Here is a 24,714-nt window from a genome sequence, read left to right on the forward strand (position 1 = left end):
CTGGACTGTAAGGGTATACAGGTACAAGAACTAAATTTTATTAAAATGCCTTTTAAAGAGACTTGATATCCATATTATGTATTTTGTAGCCAGCAAGTGAAGCTCATTTTTCCTCTCTCCTCTATTTACAGCCTGTCAAAGAAACATGTAAGTTACAGAACTCTATAGCTTGCGATGTAATTTGCACACAGCAGTGTCTAATTCCTTATGGAATGCTCAGTATGACAAATCCATCCTTGATGCAAGCTGCTATGTCTGTGCTGTCAACTAGCTATCCTGCAGTGCTCTGTGAATCCTTTGTCGTATTTTAAATGTTAATTGGTAAAACACTTATTGCATACTGTACATGTAAAAAAAAGAACAGATATTTCTAACAAAAACACAGCATAAGAAATCTCTAGTGACCCAACATTAAAAGGTTAAATCCATTCAAAAGTGTATTTGAGTTATGGATAGACCCCAGTAAGCTGACTTATCTGCTGCCTTGTTGTATCCTTTGGAGATTCCAGTTAAGTTCCTCACCATTTTGCATTTCAGTTGTGCACAAAGAGATCTTTACTAAGTGATACAAGAAAATGGACACTCAAAATGTAAATATCAACTTTGTATGCATGTAGCCTTTGTTAAAGGCTTCAAAGGGTTTTCCTCTAAAGAAAACTTTATTTTGGGTGCTTAAAACCCATACACTCCTAAAAATAGATTTTAATCACTGGAGCCTGCAGGAATACAGAATATAAGGCTCTAAGCACCTACTAATATGTTCTAGTTTAGCCAGATCTACCAAGGGTTAGAATATTGGAAGATGTGTTAGATAAGTTCATATGAAGTCACTTTTGAAAATGTATATATGCATGCAGAAGCCATGTCTGTACACCTTCAATATATTGGCACAAATCCTATGCATCATAAATGATTTCACATCGATCTGCAGGTTTGGGAAGCCACTTGAAGAAGACAAAGAAGCAGATAAAACTTACAATATACATGTAAATGTTAGATGTTGAAAAAAATTGTTTGTTTTGTAATAAACCATGTAACCTCCGTGAATCATAAATGTGTGGTTTTAAATAACCTTCTGTACCCTCCACCCATGGCAATATTTCCAATGTTACACTGCTAAAGTCAAGTCTGAACATGCATGGTGAATGTGTGCGCAGCTGCACCAGGGGACACAACCTATGGTAGATTACATCATGACAGAGAAAATGCCAGCAGAGCTGAGTCTCACACACACCAAAGAACCCCCACTGGTTTGCTTGTTGGGTGGTGGGGAATTTATTGCAAAAAGGGAAAAATGGGACATCTTTAATCTCCAGAAAACATTTCAATCCAAACCACAGCTTTACAAAGACAACACATAAAGGAGTTTGGAGAGCAAGTTGTCAAAAACAAAAGATCAAAGTGTTCAGATCACATATTACATCTATCAAACCATCTGTTTAATGGAAATCAATGTTCTCAAAATAATGGACCACATATTCAGCCTGAAGCTTTTGGCATAGAGAAATAAATGTTCAAGGTCATGGTCATTTCGCAAAGGCATCAACTACCACCTATGTGTTTATCAATAATCAGTTGTAGTATTTGTCTGTTAAGAGACATATATACACCCAGGTTCGAACAGTACAATATCTTCCTTTAACAAAGTGGGAAAAACTAGAATCATGTTCATTAGTAGGTAGTCTAATAGTAAGCCATAGTTTAGGATGAATTTTGATCAGAGTGTGGCCCTACCAGTTCGACAGAAGCCGATCATTAGTTCAGTTTAGTTATTGTGTAGGTGTGGGGCAGGCAAGAAATGGAATTTACACTTCTATTATTCTCAAAGGGCAGACTTTATTCACCTGTGTGCCACATTTGTGCCAAAAATCTAACAATTACTCTCTACTTTTCTGGTCTTCTTCATTTTAAGATTTTGTTAAAATGGTCAGTGAACTCAGGCAGATTTCTCTGGATTTGCCTTTTCCTTTAAATGTATCACCCAAAAATTATCATTGAACCACTTCCTAACCAACCAACAGTAGTTCTGCTGCTGGCCAGCGGCTTCCCCAGGCACATGTGCACCTGCGCACTCCCTGGGGTGTGCAACGGTACTGTGTGTGATTTCTGATTGCGTAACATAGAAAAGTGACAACAGAAGAAGACTGAGCGATCCATCGAGTCTGCCCATTTTTGTTTTATTTTGTTAACTTTTTTGTCTGAGTATGGATCTATGCTTGTCCCAAGCATGTGTAAAGCTATTTACTGTTGATTGGCTCACTACCTCTGCTGGAAGATTATTCCAAGCATCAACTACTCTTTCAGTAAAATACTACTTTCTGAGATTAGTTTTGAACTTTCTTCCAGTTAGTTTGAGTTCATATCCTCGTGTTCTTGATTTTGTTTTCATGTTGAAAATACTGCCCTCCTGAACCTTATTCACCCCCTTGATTTATTTAAATGTTTCAATCATGTCTCCCCTTTCCCTTTCTTTCTCCAGACTGTACATGTTAAGTTGCTGAAGTCGCTCTTGATATGTTTTATCCCCCAGACCTTTCACCATTTTTGTTACCCGTCTCTGGACTCCTTTTATCTTATCACTCGATCACATGGTACCTGGGCCAATGACAGCCCCCTGTACTGTTTGATAGCTGTGGGCCAACCACAGCATCACAATAGTAAACAATGAGTTATGAATGAAAGCCATTCATGACAGTGCAAACGATGGCTGTTACAGTGATTATCACTGTCACAAGCCATTACAGTGTAAAAAAATAATCTCTGATCACCCCCTAGAGTTGTACAGTGTCACTATAGTGGCATTGAATGGCTCCGATGACAGTATGTGAAAAACATTGTAAAAAAAATTTGAAAAAAGTTTGAAAAAACTGAATTAAAGTAATTTATTTACATACTGTTACCAGTCAGTATCCCTGATCACTGCCACACCAGTCATATGATGATGCTGTACTGCACTTGCGCTCCCCCCCATTCACCAAGACATTGTGTTCTGAGAGCAGGACCCACCGCTGTCAAAATACACCGATGAGTGACAGCAGACGCTGATTGACAAAGGTGTTCCATCCTGTTCCTTTAATGGAAGAATGGAAGTCAATCACACCTGGTGAGCGGAAACGGCCACACACTGATCAAAATTCAGCCGTTCCCTGCTGAATTGGTGTATTGTGATCAGTGTATGACCAGCTATAAACAAGGTGACTAATTTATAAAAACAAAAATGAGCTGTTACACTCAGGAACCAATTAAACAATTGCTTATATTTTGAACCTGTAAAAGGTAGAAAATGTTGGGGAGCAACATCAGTTTCTTTGATCTTTTAAAGTTTTATAAATTACTGTAATAGTGGGCTGGCTCTATAAAGGTGCACTTAAGTCACACTACTTTTTAATGTGACTGTTGGTAAAATTTTTACATGTTTTGTCAGAAGAACATTTACTGTTCAGGTTCATTTTTGGACATTGTTGTGCATGCCACACTATACATGAAAAACACTATTCCTAACTATACTGAACATGAAGCAGCACAGGAATGACAGGAAGTTTAACAGTATATGCAGCATATGTGTGTGGGCTTGTGAAAGTATCATCTTTGTAATTATGCTTGCTGTTATTATATTTATAATACATAAAATTAGGCGCAATGCTGTCACAGGGATGTGTTAGAAATATAATGTTTTTTAGATGAGAACACTTTCTGTTCTGCATTTACAAATGTATTAATTTATTAATCAAATAATCGACATCAAGATTTACTATCGAAGTGTAATGAGTATATAAATAATAATGTTTTAAACATTCAGTGGTAAAGATGGTTTACAGTACATGGATGAGCTATTGTGGAAATGTCTCTGGTTTACCAAACTGTTTTTCCAATTCTGGATAATATCCTACATACTGGACTTTACAGAAGAAGAAATACAACCAAAACCTTTTGTTAGGACTCTTCCAGATGTGCGTCCGGGAGGCAGTAAAAACAGGTGGCTGTAACAACACAGCCGGACAGGGCTGCACACAAATTCTTAACTCGGGTTGCAGAATTTGACAGGCGGCACAGCCTGTGAAACTCGATCATTGAGCTCAATGGGGCTGCACCACAAGCCGAATACTTGGTTCACAGTTGCAGTGCAGTGCTGCAATGCAAAATTGCTATTCACCAATTTAAAAATAAGTAAAAAAAAATAGCAGGCATTCAGGAGGTGGCAGTAGCACCTCGTGAACGCCCGTTAGCTGCTTCTATACCGACCTCTGAAAAGTGATCTACTGAGGGCGGTAAGCAGTACCACTAATGTGAAAGAAGCCTTCGTTTAGAATAGGGAATAAATAAAACCACAGAGGGGAATTTACTAAGAATGGAGCACCTGGAAGCTGTGCATGAAAATCACTCAGTTTCTACATTTAATTTTTAAAGCCTAACTGAAGAAGCTGAAGTTAGAAGCTGCTGCTCCAGTTTTAGTAAACTAGCTCAAGCAATGAGTTTTATTATTTCTGTGTGCCACTGGGGAGAGATTACCTGGCAGGGACACAGCAATAAAACACTGACAACGTTTCTAATCTTTCTCCACTCTTATCTAATTTGAAAGAAAAACCTTTTGGCTCTATACTGCTGATGAGAAAAGGTATTTAGCTGTTTATATTTACTAAAATAATTGTATTTCCATGTTCTGTATACTGTGGAAGACTGGATATAGTGAATGCACGGTCCGGGGTTTAGTAACACTTTAACTGTTGATCAATTCATAGGTGTAGGTAACTTCATTAGTTTTTAATTTTCAGGCTAAGAACATTTTCAGCAAATGCAGAATATACCTGCTAATCTTGCCAGAATACATTGTCCCTGTCATTTCATGTGAGCTGAAAAGAAAGCATAAATTATCCTATCTTTTTTTTTTTTTTCTAGTAAACTACTAGTCTCATCAATCCACCAATTAATGGAGATAAACAAAACAAATATGTTTGAAGTCCAGCAGGCTAGACAGCCATGGCTGCCCTTATAGACACTGGAGAAGTGAGTGCAGCCACCAAGGGACAGGAAGTGTGTTATCTGCAGGAGTGCCAGGTGAAAATAAAAGAAAAAAAACTTTAAAAAAGTGCCACCTGAAATCTAATTAATTTTGGCTACATGTCCACTTTTCTCTGCATTTACATATAATAAATAAGTAAAGTCTGTCTGATTTACGAAAGCTGGAATAAAACTGAAGCCAAAGTAAAACATTTGGCCATAACAACCATTAATTTTTACTTTAAAGATAAAATCTGATTGGTTGCTATGGGAACTAATCTTACTTTTTTAATCCTGTTTCCTTCTCATGTGTCACCATACTTGCCAAGCAAGGAGTCAATATTCATCTGAAATTCCATGATGCCTACCGAGGTTATGTATGGTGTTTCAGTGCTTCAGCCATTCCCTTGCCTGATTTGATGCCAGGAGGGATGGGACCCATGTGAGTCAGCACTTGTAGGACGATTGTACATTAGTTTGCATGCTATGTACGGAGCACCACCCCAGAATGCGTCTTGATAATGTTACATGTTATGATTGATGTGATTACTGCATGATGTTGTTAAATATCAAAGCACTTAAAACTGGCTAGAAAGATACATTTGCTTTTTGTAGTGGAGTCCCAACGTTTGAATATGTCACTGCAGGTTATTACTACCATATGTCCTGAGAAGCCCGGCTTTCATGTCTGCTTTTGAAAAAGAGCACACTAAACACTGCAGCTTTTAACCTGTGACTCATGTTCTCTTTTTAGTTCCCATGCAGCTGAGAGCCAGCGCTGGCACTAGTATTGACAAGCATGATGAGGGATAGATCTAGAACAATAGAGTGAAGTTTGTGATGGACTTTAGCTCTAGTGAGAAAATTCACACATAGATGCTTATGCAGCATGCTGCTTTGTTTCACTCTCCCAAGAGGGGCTGATCTTTTATTAGACTGGGCCTTGTATCTGCCATCTGTATAGGCTTTGCTTATTTAGGCAGTCACACCAGCACCTCAAGGGACAGGTTAATAAAATCTAATCATGGGATCACAGGTCTGAAACATTTAAACATCCCACATGCAATTAAATAGCTGGATGCTAAACAATAGCAGTGTACTTGAATCACAGAACAAATTAACAAGGATGGAAGAATGTCATTATTGGGAAAAGATGAGAAACAATGCTCTCCAAAGGAGATCGTCTACCATGTAATTAGCTTTCTCATACCTGATGAGGGACAGTAAGGGAATGCCCAGATGGTTACAATGTCAGTAGTACACTTACAAATGTAAAACACTGATCTTTGGCTGGGGATGAAGATTTTGTAACTGCTAGGTATCGTTAACGCCTAGTACACATGATGAGAAAATTGGACGAAAAAAACCCCCCACAAAACAATTTTTCAGAGCGATCGTCCGATAATCTGATTGTTAGTAAAGAACTTTCAAGAGCCAATTACAACACTTCATGCAAAATTATCCGAAGGGACAAGCACAATTTTTCTCATAAGATAACAGAAGGATCAATTTTTGTTTAATCAGTACAGTATTTGTCTGAAAAAAATCAAGTGACCAAGACCACACATGCTCAGACATGGAAGAATGTTCATAACTCTAGTAACCTATTAGTTTTTGATATGGGACTAGCATGCAAAAAATGACAGACAATCATTCATCTGATATTGTCATTGTGTGTACTAGGCTTTAATGGTAGAATTGTGCTGTAGTATAGCAGCTTTAAGGGAGTGGTGTCTTAATTAAATCTTTAAAGAACAACTCCACCCAAAAGGGAACGTTCTGCTTTAGGGCCTCTTCACCCCTCCTCTTTCACATCTGTCAATCTTTTTTTTTGGGGGGGGGGCAGTGGGTACCTGATTTTGACAGGTACTGCTCCCACTTCCTCTTGGATCGCCTAGACGATCAGAGCGGAAGTGCTCCTTCCACCTCCCTCACTGGAGTCTTCAGGGACACAGCACAGGTCCCAGAAGACTGCGAGACCAATCATAGTACGCAGCTCAACTTGCGCATGTGCGGTGGGCACCTGGCTGTGAAGTCGTAAGCTGTCACAGCCGGGTGCCCACAGCTAAGTTGCCAGCACCTGGGACTGCAGACGATACACGGCATCCCCTCAGGTGAGCACATCGCTGGATCCGGAGACAGGTAAGTTTCTGTTTATTAAAAGTCAGCAGCTAAAGTTTTTGCAGCTACTGACTTTTAATTTTTACAAAAATGACTGGACTGGCTTTAATTCTAGGGAAACCATGTAAGGCAAATTTTCTAATTGCATGGGAAATATCCAGTCATTGGTTTTAGTTTGTTCTGTATATTTATTAACCATTCTTATTTCCTATAATCTGTTTTAAAACAAGAACCAAAAACCAGTTATCAACTTTTTACTTGAGTCTTAAAGTTATATACACTATTTTTATAATAGAATAGGTTTATATTTTTTTTTCTTTTCAATATTTTTTTTATTGAACTTTTAAACAGATTTCATAGTCGTTGCAGATGGAAATGGAGATAATGTGACAGATGCATAGTACAAACAGGTCAATGATATAGAAAAGAAGCCTAATTAGGCACATAACCAATATAGTGGTACAAAAAAGTATTTTGTTTTAGCAACCATAGAATTAGCCAAGGGAATAATTAAAAGGACATTCGGTCCCAGAGAGAACAGAGGTGGTATGGTGGTAAGTTTCACAATACAACCAAGTCAATGGTAGAAAAAGAAGCATCCCAAACCAACTCATAACCAACAGTACATGAAAATATTCTGTATGGTAGCTGTAATGTCAGTTAAGTGTAAGCATCCCAAGGACACCTAGTCTCAGGATCAAAGGGTAGGTGATGGAGTGACCTGGGAAGCAAGGTAGCCAATGTAGTGGGCAACTGGGAAACATAGAGGTAGCTATGTAAATAGAGGTGGGAAAGAGAATAGAAGGCAGAAAAGTAGGGAAAATGGGAAGGGGAATCAAATGGGAAGGGAGGGAGAGCTCACTGGGTTGGGCTTGGACCACTCAGGTCCAGAAATAGAGAATTAAATTGTAAGAAAAGGGCACTTGTCGAGTAGAAATGAATGGGCCTGACACTGATGCAGTCACTGATGTAAAACCAGCTTTATTAGAATAAGTAGTGCTTTCACCACATATAATCTCACCTGTCGACCCCCCACTCAAATGCTTTTCACCCCACAAAGGGCTTAATCATGGAGACAAGGGTCTCCACTTATTATATTAGTAGAATTCTCTACTTAGTATATTCAAACTGGTTTAATACTAGCAACAGCATCAGTTTGCCCCCATTGATTTCTACTTGACAAGCAGAACAGCTAAACAGGGATGCGCTGCTGGGCATGCACCTGGTGAGAGCTGGAGGAACAGGGAAAGAGGCAAGTTTTGACAGTCAATTGATTCCACAAATTGTAGGAAGAGTGCAATAAAAATCAGTCGCTAAGTAATGTGTGAGCTATGGATTCTAACCTTTGTACAGCTGGCTATTTAGGGCAGCAACCATTTTTTCAAAACGTATGCTCTGATTGTTACAAGATTTGAGTCCTTCAAAAGGAATTGTACACTCTTTCCAGGACCTGGCAACTGCCTGCTCTGCAGCGGTAAAGACATGGATAAGCAAACAAAATTCCATTTTTTTTACAATCTGCCGTTTCGTGTTCAAGAGAGTTTCCGTTGAACTTTCTGGAGTGATCTATTTAGGAGGGTATAGACTACCTGGTAGGTATGGAACAGAAGAACTTGCACTTTAAATTTTTATGTATGAATTATGTCTCAAAAAACTTCAACAAGGTTTCTAGGACATACCTCCTATAGTTAGCTTCTCTCCTTCTGTGGAGGCTAACCCCTGGTCATTTTGACAGCTGGGAATTGCAATGTATTAGCAGGAGTGGCTGTCAAAATGCAGCTGCTCCTGTATGAAATAACATTTGCAGATGTTGTGTATTGCAACATTGTATTTACAATTTCATTCATATGTAGATAGATCAAAACTGTGACCTTTAGACTATATGTACAATGACACTTCCCTGGAGCTGAAAAACGCTAAAGGCGGCAAAAACATGTGTAAACACGTTACTGCGTTTAACGCTTGGCTGTTTATGTAGTTCACTGGCCAGAGTACTTGCCATTGAAATTAATAAAGGCAAAACGCTAAATGTGGCTAGCACTTAGGTGCGTTTACATGTGTTTTTGCCATGTTTTGTGTTTTTTGGCCACAACATTCCTCTCCTAAACGCGTTTCTTCTGTGTTCAGGAGAGGGACATTTATCTGCCCCTAAACGCTGCTGCTGCTAAACTCTGATAAAAGCCTATGTGTGCATGGACACAAGCTTTTATTGAGTTAAGTTTAGAGGCTTTGGCTAAAAAATTGGCAAAAGCTGTACAATTATACATAAGCCTTAAACTGCTAAACCTAAAGAAACATTTTTTAAATAAAATATTTTCCTATAAAAACTCTTCCCTGCTGTTTTGTCTTACCATTAACATTTTTTTGTAGTGTATGCTCTGTACCAGAAATATCATGTACATTTTTATTTACCATAAACATATTTTTTTAAACGAACACTGGTCAAAATAGTTACAAACACATTTTTATTTGTTTCTGTCTATATATTATATTAAAAAATATGTTTCAAAAGACAATGCTGCAAAAAAAAAAAAAGAAAAAAAAAAAGCATAGTTTGTCCCTAAATGTAAAATGATGGTGCTGATTTATTAAAGACAAATAGGCTCTTCACTTTGCAAAGAAAGATTCACTTTGCTTGGGAATTATCCCCAAAGCTTAATGAATGTGCCAACATTTCTTTTTGCAATGAATACTAGATCCCATGCATGGAAAATTAAACATTTTTTGTTTGAACATGATTGGATGATGGAAGTCAGCAGAGCTTTACCTCATTTACTAATCTTTGGTGAAATTTCCCATGCAAAGTACAACTTCCCTTGCAAAGTGAATAGTCTATTCGCCTTAGTCAGGCAACCACAATGTGCAGTGTACTTAGTTATCTTAGGTAATGACAAATGAATCACTGAATAAACAGGCCCAGAGTGAAAATTGCTCTCATCCATAAGAGCTGAGGTGGTTAATTGGAAATCTTAACAACCATCAAAAGCAAAGCTTTTGCTCAGCAAAAGAGGACCAAAGCTCACATACTGTATCAGCCTGGCCAAGCTCTAACCAGCAAAGGGAACCCCGTAATTTGCTATTAATTTGCAGAAATGTGTAACTATATATTATCCTAAAGATCAATATAAGCCACCCTGACCCCAGCATGTTAGATCCCACTGAAACAATGACCAATTTTGCCTCTTGCCCACGTTTAAGGATTTGAAATGGAATGGAAAACTATCCACTGACATTCAGAACAGTTGACAGCTAAATTAAATGAAATGTTTATCCAAAACATGCAATAAAAGGCAAAATAAATGCGTTTTCTGATTTTTGAACAGATGAACTATTATTAGAGTTGTGACAATCACTGCAAAGTATATTGATGAGCAGTTAGTTGCCCCAATTCTGTCTTTGCACATTTAGGTTCTGAAAATTGTTCATCTCCAAAGCTGGTCATACACTTCTAGATCTCTCTCATTGAGCCTGTGGCTTCAATAAAAGAAAATGTACTATATTCTCTCATCTGTTCTAATAGTGTGAAAGGAGGAATCTCCTCCTCCAGCTATTGCATTCAGACAGCCGTGGCATCCACCACAGCCTGAATACCCAAACAGTGATTGCATCTGTTCAGCTGAGAATTTTTCCCCCTAGCTCAGTTGATTTTTAGATTGTCTTTTGTTGAGCTAGGTGGTGCCAACAGGGCCACAACAGCTTGAATTTCAGCTGATTCAGTAGGAATTGGCTGAAAATTGAGTCATGTTGAGCCATTTTGCTGCCAAATGTGTATAAAACCTACTTTATATTTGCGACATGTTCTCATTCACATGTAGCAAAAAATATTTAAAAAAATGCAGTTTACCTTTTTGCTCTTTTCTGGAACCTCCAGCATGGAAAAATCATACTGGTTTTCTTTGTTTTAAGGGGGCAACTGTGCTTGACATAATTAACTCTATATGTACTGTGCAGAGAGATCTTCATTATCAGTTGTAACTAGATTTGAACACTGTCTTTCCTAACAAAGGGTTAAAAGTGTAGAAGCTGTAGAAGTTAGGCTGCTTGCATCATACAGTAATGAGGGCAGACAGACCAACTCTGTCATTGTTAAAAAAAACCAAAAACTTGCAGTCAGCCATGACACCTTCTCCTGAGAAACAACTAAAAGATTAGAAATATTTAAAGAAAAACAGACATGTTGTGTGAATGGGAACACATAACAAACATAGTGGAGTTTTCTCAAATTTGTCTGCAAAAGTGGAAATACACTTTAAGTCAAAGATGGGCGGATGCCTAACTAAAAACAAATGAAAGTTAAGAGATCTGACTGTCATCACATACATCGCTGAATTCCGAGACCCTACACAATTTTATATCGACTGTCATGGCTTGAGGAATGTTTCAGAAAATGAAACATTTACTTATCTCTACAATAAATAATCAGAAAGCAGCAAAAGAACAAGACCAGCTTTTATTGATTTTAGGAACTGAGAAGGTTTACTAACTATCCTGAGTGCTTCCACTGATCAGTAACGCCTATCTTAACTTGACATTTTCATTGCTTATTTTTCAACTACTCATCACGTTGATCACAAAGATACAGTATTTGTGGCTTATAAAAATAAAACTCAGCCATTCTCCGTATTAAAACAGCTGAGTTCAGTTTAAGATGATATATTAAAAACTGAAAATTTACAACATGGAACCCAAAAGATAAAAAGATATATAGTTTGAACTAAGCGCTATGTATTTTTAAAACTCTTGATTTTTTACAAGTAAATTGTATAAATAAACATTTCCATGAGCAAAAAGCTTTTTTTTGCCATCCTTCTAAGTCCTGGGATCTTTCGGCAAGATATTGTTTATACTTGCTGAAAATGTTCTTAGCCTGAAAAATGAAAACAAAGTCAGCAACTACATCTAAGGACTGGTAAACTGCAACATATTATTTGGTGTAAGGGTTTAGTTAGCTACCTTGGATGGATTGGGAAAAGGTTAGAACCTTTACTAGATAGGGCAGGGAAATCCTCCTAACTTCCTATTTATAGGGACTGGAGCTACCTTGGACGGTATGTGCTGCTCCTCTCCCCTCTTTTCAGCCACAGGGAGTGGAACAAAAACACATTTGGGAGCTTACTGACTGCCTCCCTACCCCTATGTGATAGTACTAAGCCAATCACCAAGCACTGTCATATTCAATGACTGAGTCACGTGCTCCTCCATACCTACATGAACCAGGTATTTTCTTCACTCCTGGTGATTGAACAGAGCGCCAGGAAGCAAAGGGAAAGTGAGAATGTTGTGCTTTAAGCTCCTCTCACACTGGGCGGACTTTGATTTGCACACCAGGGGATCTGTCTGCTGATCCCCTGCTAATCAGAGCAGAGCGGATGACATATCTGCTCAGGTTATGCAGAGCGGACATGGATTCCATTGTCCCCTTACACCCGGCTGCCCTCCTTACGATCCAATCTGCCTAGACAGAGGGGGACAGATCTATAATAAAAAAAATGTACTTGTGTGTTGATTTGCATGTGCCCTTTCATTTAATTAATAAAATATATTTGTAATCACATGGGCTGATTGAAGATTTTATCATCATCATCATTGATTACGTCTTTATACACTTGGATGTCTTATTTTATTCTATATTAGGAAGGAGTATTATACAGTATATACATATATATATATATATACACACACACACACACACACACACATTTTTTACACTAACAGCAGCGCAAAACAAGGCAGTTTTTATTTATTTCATTTCAGAGAGGAACAGATCCCCTTTTTTTTTAGTGGACTGGATCGGATTGGAGGTAGGCAGATGTAAACGAACACAAGCCCATTTACACCCACCAATTCATAGGGGGGAATGGAGGATTCAACCAGGTCTTCCTGAATAACTGACAGGCAGACCTGATCAAACCCTTTGTGTGAAAGGGGCCTGAAGGTTACGTTTAGAGCAGTTATTTGCATGTATACATTAAACTTTTGATCACCTATTTTTTTGTATTCCAATACAGGTACAACTGCAAAAATGTTCTGTAAATTCCAAAATCAAAATCCACAAAACAGTAAAGACTAAACAACTGGAGCACAGTGGCCTACTAACACTGTTGTGTAGAGTTGTGGGTTTAAAACTCCCCATACATTTAGTGTATATGTATGAAATTTGCATAATGCAGTATGTTCTTCCTGTCTAAACTTTTCCACTGTTCTAGTGTCTTCCCACAACCCCAAAACACCGGGGCAGGTTATCAAAGGATATATGTAATTATACTGATTCCATGTGATTTTTGTATTTATATATCACACATTATAACTACACCCTTCTTGAATGCACATACAGTATAGGTTATGATGCTAATTTATTTGAACAAAGTGTATTTATTAGTGATGTTTTTTTTCTGGCATGTCTTTTCAGGCCCTTTTTCCCCCTGGTAATGTCTGTGGGCGGTGTGCATTTCTTACTGTGAAGTGCAAAGCCAGAACCACAAGTTCACAAAAAGTAGAATGTTGATCCAACACACATGCCAAGTGATGAACTGACAGGATGTCTGAGCTAACTGGTAAGTTCAAAGTCACAGCTTTTAATACACATTTCTTGTTTTTTTCTCCATTAACACTGTACAATTCATTAACCCTTACATTTCCATGTGTTTCTAAATTATTATTCCTATTTTTTTAATATCTTCAGTTTAGCAGCTTTACTTCTGTCTTCTTTCCTCTATTTTCATGTGGCCTGTTAGCTGGACTATGATAGACTGGAGTGCCATTCATGTAGTCCTCTTGGCATTGCAATCACATAAGGTACTGTATGTTACCAATCCATTAATACACATCACCTTATGTTAGGGATAGAGATGTAACATTTTTCGGCATTTTTAAGCCATGAGAAAAAAAAACCCTTTTTCCTTTTTTTTTTTTCTGAGAAAAAAATGTCAATTTTCTTAAAAACTGAAAAATAAAAAATTCAGTGTGGAGTAATTTTACAAACTGAAAGTCATTTAAGTCAGGAACTTAATATGTACAGATTGGAGGAAAGAAAGCAAAGGGGAGACATGACTGAAACCTTTAAATACATCAAGGGGGTAAATAAGGTTCAGGAGGGAAGTATTTTCAATATGAAAGCAAAATCAAGAATGACCTCAAACTGACTGGATGAAAGTTCAAAACTAATCTTAGAAAGTATTATTTTACTGAAAGGGTAGTTGATGCTTGGAATAGACTTCCAGCAGAGGTAGTGAGCCAGTCAACAGTAAATGGCTCCAAATATGCTTGGGACAAACATACATCTGCATTTGGACAAAAAAGTTAACAAAAAAAAAAACAAAAAAAAAGTACAAAACGTACAACAAACAAAACAAACAAAAAAAACCAAAAACGGGCAGAATCAACAGGCCACTCTGTCTTATTTTTGCCTTCACTTTTCTATGTTTCTATGTAACACTTCCTTCTCTGAAGATGCTGCTGGTAAAGAAACACTTTGTGATGAAGCAGCAGAAAAAGTGTTTCTGGAATGAGAACTTTGGAGGGAAAAGCTACTTGCATTTTTATTATATTCCTCATCATTTCATTCCATAAAGTATTTGTTAATGTCTTTAGGGCACCTCTGGCATGCAAGGATGTTTTCTGTCATCTTTGTAGCATTTGAAAATAAAATTTCTTCTCACGGTATTTGCAAATTGCAGCTTTGCTTTCAGCAGAAATTATTTATACCAGAAATTGCACCGTGGAAATGTTTCCAAGCTCTAGATTAGTGGTCTCCAAACTGCGGCCCGGTGGCTGGATGTGGCTCTTTGCTTGCTTTTATCTGGTCCTTGGGGTACGATTCCACCAGCTGACACCAATGATGGATCATCAATCCCCTTATTGAAACCATCAATGATGGACTTTTCTTCTCATTGAAAAACAATAGGGCAATCTTCCTCCCATTAAAAAATTATGAAGCAATGACACCAGGGCATTTTCTACTCCCACTAGTCACAGTCCGACCCCCTTTTAAGGGACAGTAAACTGGCCCTTTGCTTGGAAAGTTTGGAGACCCTTGCTCTAGATGTTGGTCTCATCATTTTACTGAGAGGAGGAAAAGAAAAAACTATTTACTGAGCAGACTATAGGTAAACATTATGCTGTGATGGTGGAGGACATTATTAGGAATCATTCAAAGGTTAAAAAAAGATAAACTAATTTATCAGACAAATGTATTCTCCTACCTGTCATTTAAGGCCTGAGAGGACAGAAACTATCACCTACTATATCCCAACAATTACTCAACTGTAGGAGGTACAAGATGGAGCACACAAGCAAACTAAACTTGAGCCTTTCCTCTGCAGTGCTCCCTAGTAGCAGAAATGCATATTTCTCTTATTTGAGAACTACATTGAGAAATAGTGTTACTTGAATTGTATTCCAGGATTTGCTTTTCTTCAGCTGACAGAGCTTGCGATATTTAAAAATTGTTTAGATAACGTCTCAGAAATGTTTCATTAAGAACTTCATGTTATATAGTTTGAATACCATGTCATAGATATATTATTTATCATTGTAAAATAACATTCCATATTTTTTTTATTGTTCTGAGAAAAAAAAACAAAACAAAAAACTGCTATAAAAAATGGAAAAAAGTGTTTGTTTAGCCCAATTTTTTTACGCCTTCTCATCTCTAGTTAGGGATCAGTTATATAATCTACCTCCATCTTGACATGCAGCAAAAACATATAGCAAGTTGTACATTTACTGGAATAAAACTCTAGTACACACTAGTTATGCCTGTCAATCTTCAAAAAAGAAAGACTGCACATTATACCACAAAACACAAAAATTTCAGTTAAATAACAAGGGCCCATTTACACCTCTGTGTTTTTTATTTTTAATGCTTTTGTTTTGCCATTGTTTGGTAAAAATATGTAAAAATACAATACAAGCAAAAAAAAAAATTGGGATAAAATGTCTCTGCATAATTTTATCTGTTTTGTTTACATGTTCTGGCCATTCTAGCATTCTAAACTCCCGGATTAAAGTGCAGCTGTCTAATGAACTTGGAGGGACCAGTCCGAGATTACGATATTAGGATTCCATCTTTCATGTATTTGCCCTGGGGTTGAAGGGAACTGGGTTGACTGGGTCTCTGGTTTTTGCATGTTTGTATTATTTTTTAAGTTTTTGCCTTAACTTGTGAGCCCTGCGTAGCTACATTTTTCATGTGCAGATTATGTTTCCACTTGCAGGCCCTGTGTGGTTGAACTATGTTTTAGACATCAAGCTCTGGTGGGCAGTTCGTTTGCAATGTTTTGTACTTTTCTATGCAAAATTTGTCAATAAAAAGACATTTTTTTAAAAAAAAGTCTCTGATGTGTGCACCTAGACCTGGAAGGACTTTTTTTATAACTGACTTTTTAGATCAATAGGTAATGAAAAATAATTAAACACAGCACATAGTATAGTATAACTATAAGGATATCATGTAATATATAAAGAATATAGTGATGTCACTTATAGTATCCCCATTGGAAATTATTGTTGCCAAGTGACAGGACAAATGAAATGACAAGGGCAAAGAGGAAGAGGGCTGTCAAGTGTCACTACACCCTCTGCAGCCCAATAACCTTACTTTGGCACTCCAATAGGTGAACACTAAAAAGAGCCCCCTTGCTATGGTAGCATAGTAAAATTGGGATTTCCAGCATTGGCATTAATATTTTTTCAGTGCAAGCACAAAACAGTGTTCTCTGTGGTGAAAGTAAATGGCATGGCAAATGGTAGCTTGGTGTGTATGCAAAAGTGCAACAGCAACAACACTGAAGCTGGTGAAAGGGGCTCTAATAGTATGTAGAAGTGCAGGGTGTCTACTAAGCCAACATGACATCTACTGGTCCCCTCCCCCTACATACAGCAAAACTCCCTCTATTTTGTTTGTATAGTTGAGCTTCTTCCCATATCTTCTGCTTAACCGATTCCCGCCCACCCTATAGCAGAAATACGTGATATATACGTGATTTTGCATTTCCGTATAGGGGCATGCGCGAGTCGTCCAGTGATTTCCAATGATCTCCGACGGGGAGAACTGTTTTGTTTACTAACAGTTCTCCTCCCTGTCAGCTCAGGCACACTGCTTTGGATGGCTGTGCATAGCATGTGTGCTTACAGTGAAGCACACTGACATGGCCCCCTATGTAAAACACTCCCAGCACACAGTTAACCCTTTGATCACCCCTCATGTTAACCCTTCCTGCCCAGTGCCATTAGTACAGTGTTGGTGCTTTTTTTTAGCACTGATCACTGTATTGGTGTAACTGGGGATGTCAGTGACACCAAGTCAGTTCCCCCCAGTGTCAGAATGCCCACCGCAGTCCCGCTATAAGTCACTGATCGCCGCCACTACTAGTGAAAAAAAAATTCTTGTATTTATACCGCCATTTGTAAATGCTAAAACGTTCACGTAAACCATTTAATTTACATGTATTGGGATTTTTGTTTTAGCAAAGACATGTGGCAGAATACATTTTGTTTTACATTTATGACGAAATTAGATTTGTAAAATTTTTTTACTAGACACGTTTAATAGCAAAAATCAAAAATATTTTTTTTCTCTCAAAATTGCCTTTTTTTTAATAGTGCAAAAAATAAAATCGCACAGGCGATTAAATACCACATGGGAAAAAAGGGCGTTAACTTCATTTGGGTGCAGCGTTGCATGACCGTGCAATTGTCAGTTAAAGTAACGCAGCGCCGTAGCGCAAAAAATGGCCTAGTCAGGAAGGGGGGTAATTTCTCAGGAGGGCAAGTGGTTAACCTCCCTAGCGGTATGATTATGTCCATATTTCTGTGCTGAAAGCGGTACTTTTTTTGCATGGAAATATGTAGTTTTTTATTGTAGGCCTGTAATATTTAGGAATAACTCACTGAAATCTGTCCGAACAAGAGTCTAGTAAACATCCCGGGTAGGATAAAACTTGAAACACTAAATCATAAATTATAATTTAATAAATAATCATAAAAATAATAATATAATAATACATTTAATTCAATAATATAATCAAACAAAAACACTGAAATTTTAAATACAGCGCCAAGTTCGCACATTGCTGAGCAAAGTCGCAAAATCGTTTTCAGTGTCTGATGAGGAACTTCCCCACAAATCATCACTCAATTCTGCAGGTGATTCTGATTTAGTATCGCTGTTCTCTAGCTGGTCTAAAACCGCTTTTGACTTAAAGGGACGCTTTTGGACGCCATGGACTTTTTTGAAGTTTCCAGGCAGAAAGAACAGTCAATATGCAGGCAGGGCACAGGGCAAAGCAGTAGGGACAAAATGTATGTGAAATGGTTTGATACAGTAATGTTTTACTTAGTTTATTAGAAAATGACAGTTTCTAAAAATTTTTAAATTTGCCGCTGGTTCCGGCCCCCGTACGTCCCGACGCTCACAGGGACCGGAACACAAAACCTGGATGCCGGCATCGGCCAGAGGAGATGGCCGGGGATGCTGCAGGGGACACATCGCGGGAGTGAAGAACAAGGTAAGTGCTGCAGGGAATCCCTGAGCAACGCCGCATGGTAAGCCCGAGTGTAGCTCGGGGTTACTGCTTTTGGTACTGAAACTTTACCCCGAGCTACACTCAGGAATACCGCCACGGAGGTTAATAAAGAATAGATGTCCTTTTAGTAAACATAACTATATTGTACTTCAATCCCCCCATCACCTCTTACAAGGTTCATACTTACCTGTTCCTGCTCTGTTGAAATCTTCACTGTCTAGCCCACTCACTAACACACTGACTTTTTTTCAACTGGAATCTGCTCCTCCTAAGGGGTGAGTGGTGTAGACTTTCCATGGGAACAAACGGAGATCATAACTTGCATGCACAAGAGGAGTAGAGCCCGACTGAGAGAATATTAGAGAGGATTCTGTGTGGCACCGGAGCAGGCAAAGGTAAGTTTGACCCTTGGAAAGGTGACAATAGAAGGAATTTTGGTATATCAAGGCTAAAAGTATCAAAGTACACTTAACCTGTCCTTAGGTTGCTTCTTACCATACTGCACAAAATATAGACTGCCATATTTCTGTGGGCCAAGATGACAATGTAGCATGAAAAACACATCAACTGGCAGATGCGTTTATCAAGTTCAACACAAGGTCGTTGTAATATTGTACATGCCCTGACACCATGTTTCTTTAAGCTACAGAAATATCCCAGTGATGACTCATTTCCTTCACCATTGCCAACAAACGTGACCAGAAGCAGTAATGAACTGAGAGTGTTTGCTCCCCTACCTTTCCTTAGTCACAGGTCTACTGCACACATTTTCCTGCAGCCTCTGCTCTCCTCCATGATACCCTTTTCCTTTCCTTAGCCACTACTGTTACAGCCTAAAGCCTGGTACATACGATGAGAGCATCGGACGAATGATCGTCTTTTTTTATGTCTCATATCAAAAACAAATAGGTTACTAAAGTTACGAAAATCCCCGTACAACAGAATACAACTTCAGATGTGATGTAATGTTTTGTATTCTTTTGTTCCCAAGCATGAGCGGTCTTGTCGCTCAATTTTTTACGGGCGAATACTGTACCGATTAAACAAAAATTGTGCGTTCTTTTATTGTATGAGAAAAATTTTTGGATTTGGATATTTTCCCACAAACGGTCATGATCGGCTCTCAAAAGCTGTGCACTAAACTGTCAGATTATCATATGATCGCTCCAAAATTGGTATTGTACTAGGCTTAAGACACAAAGACATTTCCAGGAGCCAATAAAGTGGTTCCTAGTGACAGATATTATGTGACAAAGCAGTGTACTGAATCCACAGGTCTGTCCCAAATCTGTCTATATCACTGGGCTCTCTCTGACAGCAGATGGAGACGGACTAATCTAAAGTACAGTTTTGTATCACTGTGTATGAATATTAACAAGATGTAGACGTATATACACACGTTTCATATTCATGCACTCAAACTGATGTTGTATGTGGGCAGGAAAAGTGACTGCAGAATTGTGCAAGCGAAACTGTAGAAATCGGCTTTTTTCTAAATTTTTCAGTTTTTTGCCCAGATTTCTAAGTGTGCTACAAAGTAAAGCCAAGTATATCACCATGATAAGGGTACAATTTAGGTGTAAATATAGAAAACAGTTTAAAACGTTATTAGCAATCTTTACTTGGAAAATGGCAAAGATTTCTGTGGGGTGTTTATCCATGTGTGACCCATTAAGATTTCCCCTCAATTTCTGTAGTATTTCCAGGAAAGGAAGTGATTGGAAATCTCTCAAATGGGGACGCAACAGCAATGCAATTATTTAAACACTTGCCCTCCAGAGGATTTACCCCCCTTACTGACCAAGCCATTTTTGCTATACGGTGCTGCGTTACTTTAACTGACAATTGCGTCGTCGTGCAACACTGTACATAAATTAAATTGATGTAATTTTTTTCACAAATAGAGCTTTCTTTTGGTGATATTTGATCACCTCTGCATTTTTTGCGCTTTAAACAAAAAATGACCAACAATTTTGAAAAAAAACAATATTTTTGACTTTCTGCTATAAAACATATCCAATGAAAAAATTTAAAAAATAAAATTTCGTCATAAATTTGGACTAAAATGTATTCTGCTATATGGCATAAGGGTAAAGCGAGCGCTCATAGTTCAGCTGCTGGAACACTCTAAGGAATCACTGGACCTTTAAGCAAGAATAATAATATATAGTGCAGCGCTGGTGTATTAATTAAAAAAAGAACATGCTAAAATGAATACAAATAAAATAGTTCATAAAGTCCTTCCACAATTAAGTGACCATAGGTGTATGAAGGTCTTCCTCCTTATAAAGGTGACTGGTATCGGATAGAAAAAATGCGCACTCACCGACCGCACATTTTAAATGCGCCTTTGTGCACTCTTATGCAGATGACCAGCCAGACATGCAGATCCTAAGGACACATGGACCATCCCTCTCAAATACTGACATCGGCCTTGGGTGCAGTACCTCCAGGTATATAGAGCCCTTTCGTTCCAAAAGATAGGCAGGCAGGGGTCCCCCTCCTGCTTCCAGGTACCCCAGAAATGGTAGATGCAGATCGTCGGCGCCTGTAAACCACGTGACAGAGCACAACGGGAGGGGCGGGGACTTCCAGGTTACGGAAGCCGAGAGAGAACCTTTCTCTCTCGGCTTCCGTAACCTGGAAGTCCCCGCCCCTCCCGTTGTGCTCTGTCACGTGGTTTACAGGCGCCGACGATCTGCATCTACCATTTCTGGGGTACCTGGAAGCAGGAGGGGGACCCCTGCCTGCCTATCTTTTGGAACGAAAGGGCTCTATATACCTGGAGGTACTGCACCCAAGGCCGATGTCAGTATTTGAGAGGGATGGTCCATGTGTCCTTAGGATCTGCATGTCTGGCTGGTCATCTGCATAAGAGTGCACAAAGGCGCATTTAAAATGTGCGGTCGGTGAGTGCGCATTTTTTCTATCCGATACCAGTCACCTTTATAAGGAGGAAGACCTTCATACACCTATGGTCACTTAATTGTGGAAGGACTTTATGAACTATTTTATTTGTATTCTGCTATATGTCTTTGCTAAAAAAAAAAAATCCCAATAAGTGTAAATTAATTGGTTTATGTGAAAGTTATAGCATCTACAAATGGCAGTATATACTGGAATTTTTATTTATATACTAGTAATGGTGGCGATCAGTGACTTATAGCAGGACTACGAGACTGTGGCGGGCATTCTGACACAGGGTGGGAACTGACTAACTGCCACTGACATCCCTATGACACTAATACAGTGATCAGTGCTAATAAAAAGCACTGACACTGTACTAATGACACTGGGCAGGAAGGGGTTAACATCTGGGTGATCTAACAGTTAACTGTGTGCTGTGTGTGTTTTATTAGGGAAACATGCTGTGCAGAGAGATACAAAACAGCATGTCCATGCTGACAGGAGAGACCTGTGTTGTTTACACACAGGTCTCTTCCCTGTCAGCTTTGCCAAGGATCACTGAGTCCCGGCCATGATTGACATCCCCAGCAGCCAATAGTAGCGCAGGTAGGGTGGTGCACGTGTGCGCCCCCTACCTGGAAATGCAAATCACGTATATATGATTTTGCGCAGCTGTGCCACCCTGTAGCAGTATATCTGCTATAGGGTGCTGGGCAAGCGGTTAACAATATGTGAGGAAAGTTTAGAATCTTTGCCAGGTTTTTATTGTTTTCTGTGTCCCCATTGAGATTTACCTCACTTCCTGTTCTGATGACAGATGTCACTGGGGTAGGAAGTGAGGTGAAATCTACCAAATGAGGACATAGACAGCAATAAAAACAGATGATCCACTCTAAAAAACACTAAATATAGATAGGTATATTTATATATGTATTGCCTTAATCCAGAAGGCCCTTTAATCCTATATGTATTGTTTTTTGGCATCCCTCTATCTTTTCTCTAAATAGAGAAGAAGCACTTCCTGGGTGGGGAGTTTTTTTTGTTGAACAAAAGAGAAGTAAAATAGTCGTGCCACTGCTATGATTCACTGATATGGATCTGGTTCTTCAACCTCTTCAAAACTTGCCAGTGCATGGTGTGTACTGGAAGATTTATACTACCATATGCAAGTAGTCACATTTTAAACCATTGTGCACTACTATACCATATAGTATTGTTTATGTAAATTCTCATTACATACAATATTCCTTTACAAAATTTCAAGGGAATTTGAAAGATGAGAAATCTGTATATAAAGTTGTAATTCTTGACCTAAATAGCATTAACTGAGACACCACGGTCAGTGTCAGAGATATAAGAAAATGGTTTGGGAGATGGGTGTGCAGAGCAGAGACTTACAGAGGAAGGAAGAAAGAAATCTGACAAAGAGGAAGCTTGAGTGAGTAATTTGTTGGTAATGTGGGTATTGCTGCTATCACAGGACAACCCAGTACTGAAGGGAGAAAAACTAGTGTTCTATCACTATACTGTATGTAGCGTTAAAGTACAACTAATCCCAAGAACAAACATTTAGGCTCGGTTCACACTGCTGCGACTTGGGATCCAACTTGTAAGACCCCAAGTCACACGACATGTGAAATCTCATGTTAGTCAATGAGAGCCATCTTAATTAGCACTACTGAAGTCACTCCAACTTTAGAAAAGGTTCCTGTACTACTTCAAGGCGACTTCTATCCGACTTGTGCCCATAGACTCTAATAGACGTCACCTCCAAGTCGGATCCTCGTCTATATTGATGTGATTTGGATCCGACATTACAGGAAGATTACCCAGGCATTCCCTGAAAGTTGCTTCAGAGTTGCTTCAACATAGTACTCAAGTTGCCTGGCAAAGTCGCGCTGCAAGTTGCGCGAATTTCAAGTAACGGTAGTGTGAACAGACTTATGGGTTGACTTACTAAAGGCAACAGACTGTGCACTTTGCAAACAGCAGTTGTTCCAGAGCTTAGTAAATGAGCGAAAAGCTTCACTTTGCAAAGAATATTATTATCATTTACTAAGCTCTGGAGCAACTGCACTTTACAAAGCGCACAGTCTATTTTCCTTTAGTAAATCAACCCCTTATTATACTGCAGCTTACCAGTTCTTGATGTGCCAAAGAAAGTTTTCAGCAAGTACAGAAAATACTTGTTGATCTTGCCAGAAAAAAAGTGTCTTTGTCATTACCCTGTGAGATGAACTGGAAGCAAAATCAATCCTATATTACTAATCCCATCACCCCTATGTAATGAGATGAACAAAGGCAGACATGTTTGGTGGCTGAAATTCCTATAGAACAGTCAGTGCAGCCACCAAGGGACAATAAGTGTGTTATTTCCCGGACTACCGGGAGAAAGGTTTTGCGGAAAAAGATTGAAAAAAAAAGAGAAATGCAGCCACCTCTTTGAAAGACTGGAATGCTACAAAATATGATATTTTTGTTTTTAGGTTTAGTTCTCCTAAAATTTAAATCTGAGCAGACTATTTAAAGGGAAATTCCTATAGAACAGCGGAGGAGTCAGTGCAGCCACCCAGGGACAAGAAGTGTGTTATTTCCAGGACTACCAGGAGAAAATATTGCAGAAAGAGATTGAAAAAAAAAAATAGAAATGCAGCCACCTTGTCGAAAGACTGGAATGCTACAAAATATGATATTTTTGTTTATAGGTTTAGTTGTCCTAAAATTTGAATCTGGGCAGACTATTTAAAGGTCAGGGGAAATATCTTTGAGACTCAAGAGTATTAAAGGATTCCTACACAAGAGAAAAAGGGGGCCTTAATATCAGGTTATAGGATAGTATCTAAGGAGAACTGAAACAGTACCTATCTTGATACAGTCATGGGTTTCTAATATAGATAATTCCTGTTATTATATGCTGTCTAGTAGTGTGAAACGCAGTGGGTTGTTGCAGAGTGGGGAATGACAGTGAGGAATGACAGACTTTGCAATCAAGTGAGTCTTTGTATACTGCTCTTCTGCTCTGCTGCAAAAACAAAGGAATAGGCATTAACTATTCAAAGCAGAGCAACCTATGCTTGGTTCAGTGTAAAATTATGTTAAATTGATGATCTAGGCGGGATAAAGCTACATTCACACCTTGGCATTTTGGAGTAGAGTGGTGCTG

The 24,714-nt window shown here is 38.6% G+C and overlaps 1 protein-coding gene and 1 long non-coding RNA gene across 2 annotated transcripts in view; one reads left to right on the plus strand and one right to left on the minus strand.

The window, feature by feature from the left end:
• LOC149455260 (uncharacterized) overlaps positions 1 to 16,444 on the plus strand; it is a 68,523-nt gene extending 52,079 nt beyond the window's left edge. The window contains exons 3-5 of the long non-coding RNA XR_016314085.1: positions 13,529 to 13,673; positions 13,854 to 13,914; positions 16,105 to 16,444. This is a non-coding gene — a long non-coding RNA (uncharacterized LOC149455260). The remainder of the gene's footprint in view (positions 1 to 13,528; positions 13,674 to 13,853; positions 13,915 to 16,104) is intronic.
• Positions 1 to 24,714, minus strand: part of ACOXL (acyl-CoA oxidase like) — a 443,136-nt gene that overhangs the window by 18,222 nt on the left and 400,200 nt on the right. The gene's annotated exons all lie outside the window — the stretch shown is intronic.

The sequence above is a fragment of the Staurois parvus genome, unplaced genomic scaffold (genome assembly GCF_062004578.1).
Source record: "Staurois parvus isolate SC_StPar_1 unplaced genomic scaffold, SC_StPar_1.0 ptg000401l, whole genome shotgun sequence".
Taxonomy (NCBI): Eukaryota; Metazoa; Chordata; class Amphibia; order Anura; family Ranidae; genus Staurois; species Staurois parvus.